This window comes from Pinus tabuliformis, chromosome 3_1, assembly GCF_031772625.1.
Source record: "Pinus tabuliformis cultivar Carrire ecotype Pingquan chromosome 3_1, CPIR1, whole genome shotgun sequence".
Classification (NCBI taxonomy): domain Eukaryota; kingdom Viridiplantae; phylum Streptophyta; class Pinopsida; order Pinales; family Pinaceae; genus Pinus; species Pinus tabuliformis.
Window position 1 is genome coordinate 933,315,781 of NC_142301.1, and position 6,709 is coordinate 933,322,489.

A 6,709-nucleotide genomic window follows, 5' to 3' on the forward strand; every position below is an offset into this window, starting at 1 on the left:
TCCCAAATTCATCTTTGTTCCATTTATTTTTTATTTTTTCTCTGAGTTCTTTTAGTTTTAGTTGGAAGGTCTGCATCTTGCTTCGTCCTCTTTGTTGGCTCTGGGTCCACCATTCCTCCACCTTTGGCATGAACTGCTGATTCCTAAGCCAAAACGCTTCAAACCTAAAAGGGCGTCTTTTTGGGCTCGATTTAATGTCAATTTCTAGCCTGATACGCCAGTGATCTGAGCCCATAGCTAGAAGGATCATTGTTTCCATGAATATGTCTCTATTTATAATTTGCTCTGATATTAAAAATCTATCCAGTCTCAATGCAATTTGATTTTTGCCCCCTCTTCTATTGTTCCATGTATGGATCCCATTTATTGTAGGAATATCAACCAATATTTGCTCCGATATCATGTCTCCGAAGGCTTCCATGTCTTGGTTTGGTCTTCTTGATCCTCCTCATTTTTCCGTTGTGGTTGTAATCATGTTAAAGTCCCCAATTGCAATCCATGGCATCTTCGGGAATAGCCTTCGAATTGTTTTCATATTTTGAAGAAAGCTTCTGCGCTCACTTGATAAATGCGGGCCATATACTCCTGTAAGGATTATCCATTCTGACGAACCTATCATTCTAAAGGTTCCTGAAAGAATTCGAGGGAAGCTGACCCAATTTTTGAATTGAACTTCCTCAAGATTCCATAGGACTGCTAGCCCTCCTGCAGTACCTGCCGCATCTTGACCCATTATCTCATAGTGAGTATTCAATATTCTCATTATTTCTTCCATTTTCTGAGTACTAATCTTAGTTTCTTGAATTATCATTATACTGGGTTTATCTTTTTTCAACCTATCCCTCAGATATCTCTATTTTCCCTTGCTATTGAGACCTCTGATATTCCAGCTTGTGATTATCATTTTAATATTTTTGACGGTTGTTGAAATACCTCTGAGAGAGGTATAACTCTTCTTGAATTAACCAACATCTCCCCTACCACTTGGAAGGTCTTGCTCATTGGACGCCTGCCTCTTTTCCTTCCTCCTTTGCCAGTACTTCCCATTCCCATACTCTGAGACCCTTGCACTCCTATTTGTTCTGGTTGACTTGCAGAAAGTACTCCTACCTTTTCCTTGTATTTTTGGAACATCTCTTTATATAATTGCTTTTGTTCTTCTGGTATAAATCTTTCATCTAGATTCCTCCATTCCTGTAACAGTCTCCTCATTATTCGTTCCTCTTCACTTCCTCTGTCTTTTTGAGGATCTACCTCCATTTGGGTTTGGTCATTTAGCAAGTCCATGTTCTCCTCTACCCCTCCTTGTTCCATGTTTATCTAGATTGAGTTCTGTTCTTTTGTTTCTTTTGATAGTTCCATAGGTTCCTCATCATTGTCCTCCTTTTCCATCCCCATTTCCTCTTCCTGAAGGGCCTTAAACTTGTTTTGATTTTCCAATGGCGTTGTTTTAACAGGTGGTTGTAGCAGGGGCGATCCTTTTACAGATTTTCTTCTTGTGGGCACTTCTTTAAAACCCTCTTTCGTCTCTTTGGTTGCCTCTGTTTCCTTCTTCTCTTCTTCTTTCTTTTTAGTTGATTCCTCTGCAGTATTTAAAGGGTATTGTTTGAAGAGGTGGCCATATTCATGACATCTTCTACATCAAAATGGGATGTGTTCGTAATCCACTGGTTGCTTCAAAACCTCGTCATGGTATTCTAACTCGATAAAGTTCGGCAGCGGCTCTGTTATATTCATGTATACACATATCCTTGCATAGGATGTGTATCACCCTCTTTTGGTGGTCTCTGCTACTTTAACAAATGTCCCAATTGTATTACCTATTCCTTCTAGGATCTCTAGCTCCCAAAACTCCATTGGTAGTCCAAACAGTCTGATCCAAATAGGTGTTGCTAACATTTTTTCCTTGTCTGGATTATATCAGTCCTCCCAATGCCGCATGAATAAACCAACATTTTTCATGAAGTAGGGTCCTCCCTCGAAGATCCTTTCCGTATCATCCAAATTTGAGAATATAACTGTGAAAAAACCCTTTGCCCCCAATTTTAGATCAACATGCCCCTTAGGTTTCCACCTCTGCTCTATCCATTTGGACAAATCCTTTTCAGAGGGCCAAAACCCTACGAACTTACAAATTAAAGCATGATCTCTCATATAACTTCTATATTCTTCGAGTTTTTTGTTCAGAATTACGAACCTGGGTTTTTTCAATGCTCTTGGGAGACACTTGTTGCTTAATCCCACTTGCCATCGGGCTCCCATTACCGGTGGATCTCTGTTTCTTTTCCTTAAGCCACTTTGCACTCCATTCCTGCTTGGCTCCCCTACTGTTATGTTTTTTTAGGAGGGGATCTCTCCCCTCCCCGCTTCAGCTACCATTTCACCGTCAGATCCCTCTGTTTTGACTCCCACCCTTCGCCCTTATCTACAATCTCTGATTTGATCAAGCGCAAGAGGAGCAAGTCCCCCTACCATGGTCTTCGATACCAATTTGATCGCAACGGTACAACCCCAAACCCTAACCCTCCAGAAACCCTCGCCGCATCCTCCTTCGTTGTGATATCATTTTTCAGTCCTCGATCATATAATACAATTTATATGGGTATCATTGCCTGATTTTTTTTGTAAGTCAACATTCTATTCATTCAGGAAAAAAGATATACATCTGATACTTCAAAAAACATGTAGTCTCACCCCGACCAGGTTTGTTGACCAAAGTCTGCAGAAGATGGAAAAAATAAAAAAAATATGCTAATAACAATGTCCACAAACAAGAGGGCCATAGGCTCCAATAGACAAATAAAACATAAAAAAAACTCGAGGACATACTAACCGTCTAAGGTGACAGAAGCTGGGTTATTCGAAGCATTTCCTGGAAGAGGCGGTGGACGGAAGTTGCAATGAACGTGCCCTTCGAAGTGTGCCATCCAGGTCTCCAACTTTTCCACTTTCTCCCCTAGATGGTTTTATCCCCGCCAGACTAACACCACTCGCTCCCTGACCTGGCACTGGAATTAATGCATGTGATCTAGTGTTTCCATCAACTCCTCATGCTTTTCCTGATTAATTCGCTTTGCCACATCTACCCGGTCCATCAAGGATTGAATTAGGCCACGACAATTTTCCAAACAACAATGCTACAGTCCCTGTGGGTTAGGGGCGTCATCACGATGATCGCTTTGAGTAGCTGGAACTCTCTTACGTCCACCACCCTTCCGAGAGCCAAGCATCCAAGAGTTGCTGCCAGTGTGGGATGTCTATGTCGCCACTACCGCCACACTGATTCCCCTGCCCCCGACCCCTACCTCTTGCTCGAGTGGTTAAATGTCGACCTCTGCAAATTCCACTACCTCACCCTTCGCGCGGTCAAGAACCTGCACCTTGAGCCCTCCCACCGGGTTACTCCCGCTTCCATCCACCATGGTTTCTCATGCGAGGGCCTCCTCCCTCCCCGTCCCTAGCTTTGTCGGGAGGATAACCCACCCACATTGAGGAATGGGGTGCATCTGCCACCGTACAAGTGCTCCCACAATGACCGAGAGTGATACCCCATCGGCTGACCTGAGTTTCTCCCCTCCAGTCCACCAGAATGACCTCCCAATGCTCCATCTTCTCCAAGGCACGACATAAGCATATTCACTTCGCTCGTCAGTCCACCTGTGAGATAGGGTCGCACGCTTGAAGCCTAGGGACTCAGCTTCGTTGTTGTCACTAGCACCACCTTCATTATCCCCACCACACCAACCACTCCACAGTACAGAGCCGACTACTAGGAGGACAACAATTCTTCAAAATATTGGCACCTCCCAATCACCACCCTCACCATGGCATTGCCAATTCTTTTCACTGACACTCCTTGCCCCAAATAAACCAGAAATAACATTTTCCTACCCTCAGTGATTGTCAGCCCAGTCCCGCCTTGCAAAACCTGAGAAAAACAAGGAGTTAGACTCCATTATACCCAGCAAACCACAATTCCTCGAAGAAAATCCAGAAATCACCAATTTTGTCACACCTTCAATGTCTCTTTCATCATCAAGCAAGAAACCAGATGTAGTTCCACCACCAGACCTGAGCACTGAAACAAATTTTGAACTCCTCCCTCATCCCACCTATCAACTCATTAACACTTCCCCTTCCCAAGGCACCATTAATACTAACACGGCCAAGATCTAATATCCTTTTACGCCATTCCCTCCATCCCATATGGAGAGGTGACTAGGAGGTATGACCCTCCCCAACGACCCATTTGTCACTCCTCATGAGGCTCGACAACCACGTTAGTCTCGGTACTCACCCCCATGGGGGATCATTGCATGATTATTATTCATCATGATAATTATAATATTTGTGTGGAGACGTTCATCATAATCCTATATGAAGGGGATTTTGCCTTGATGGGTAGATGTGGTGTTGTAGTAAAGCATTAGATCAAATAATAATAATAATAAAACATAATATTGGTTCAATTAAAAAATAATTAAAAAAACAAAAAGTCATGAAAGTAATAATAAAAATAATATAAAGTCATCAAAGTAATATATATATAATATATATATATATATATATATATATATATATATATATATATATATATATATATATATATAAGCCTTAGTTCTAGGGAAGTGCAGGAATTTTCATCACCCATTGGTTCCCAGTTTTTGTTTCCACAAAAATGGTGGTCTCAATAATGCCACTATGGGTGAGGCTACCAAATCTCCCCCTTCCTTTTAGGCATCACAATTTTCTCGAGGATATTGGAAACACTTTGGAATCATTTAAAAAGTTGGACTCCAAAACAATGGAGAAAGGGCTATTTACTTTTGCCAGATTCTGTGTAGAAATAAACCCAAGTAAAGGTCTACCTAATCACATTTAGCTGAAACATAAAACCTTCCAGTGGACCCAATTACAAGATTATGAAAATATGACATTCAAATGCTGCTCTTTCACCAAATAGGACATTTGCAGGACATGTGCCCCTAGGCAAAAAGGCACCCCAAAAAGAAAAAGGGGCATGACCACAAAACAAAAGGATGGTAACCTTTTCTAACCCTTCACTGCAAAGGAGGAAGGAGGGGAAATCACAAAGAATCCATCAAACCAAGAAGAAAGGAGCACCCAGGTACATGGTGGAAACACAAACCACAAGCATAATGGTACCGAATCAGAAACAATCCATGAACTAGGTCAACATAAAAATGTGGCACACAAGGAGGAAGGGACAATCCATGAACTAGGTAAACATAAAAATGTGGCACACAAGGAGGAAGGGACAGTGGGCACACTGAGAGCTCATGGGCACATTGAGAGCTCATGCTTCTTAAAACTTTGATTCAGACAAAGAACCCCCCATTAAAGAAAAATGTGAACTATTTGACAATGACTCCTTTGGTCCTTTTTATGGGGAATGACAAAGGCAAAAGGTTCAAAGAAAAAGGAAAGAAATGGAATAAGTGTGATTTTTATATCACTTAATCTTCCTCTATGTATTATCTATTTTTAGTATTTTTTTACAAAAGTTTAAATGAAATGACGGTTTTTTCCCTTTGGATAAAGGGAATAATTACAAACAATTTTTTTCTAAAAAAGTTAATAATATACATATTACATTAAATGAAATTTAAATAAAAATAATTCATATTTATAACTGTGATATTTCATATTTAAGAAATTTGTGTTTAAATTTAATTATAAACAAATAATTAAAAATAAGAATATTTTTTAAATGAAATTAAATATATATATATATATGAATGATTGTGATGATTCATATTTATATTCATCTTGATATTTGAAAAAATTATATTAAAATTTAATATATAAACATATAAAAATTTAATACATATTCTCTTTTTATATAAATTCAATGTTATATATGTTATATATATAAAAGAATTGGTTTAATCTCTTTCTCTTTCTTTTTTTCACACACACTCTTGCTTACCACACGTAGACCAAAAAAAATCAAGTCATGTTAAGGGTTGGTGTGGTTAACCTATAAGTTAGGCATACTAGAAATTTCTTGACTCACATTACCTAGCAAATAATACACACACGTTTGACATTTTTCTTTGACATGTTTAATAATTTATTTTTTTAATATGATATGTATAACATTGATTATAAATAAAGTTTAATAAAAGAAGTTTATGGTAAGTATTAAATTTTTATATGTTTATGTATTAAATTTAAACATGAAATTCTCAAATATCAGATTAGAAATATGAAATATCATTTTTTTTTTGGAAGAATAAATAGTAACTTTTATTATACAGTGAAAATTACATTTTGTACTCCAAAGCCATATAGAGAAGTTAAAAAAACATGATTGATAAGCCTTTTTTCATGTCCAAAAAACATATATCTTTATCAACAAAAATATTGGAATAGGAATCATCATTATTTTAATTTATATCATAAATTACATTTTAATTTATAACTACTATTTATATTTTATATGTATTTCATTTATTTATATTTTCATATTTATAATAATATATTTATTAATTAAATTTTAATATGACATTTTGAAATATCACGATACAATATAATGATTTAAATTTAAAAAACACAAATATGAAATCGTGTGTCATAAATCTATATGGTAAATATTACTCTACCATGGAAGGTAATGTGAAGAACCCCAACCTTGTGGTAAGGAGTCAATGTCACACTTTTTTTTAGAGGAGGGGTTAAGTATGAA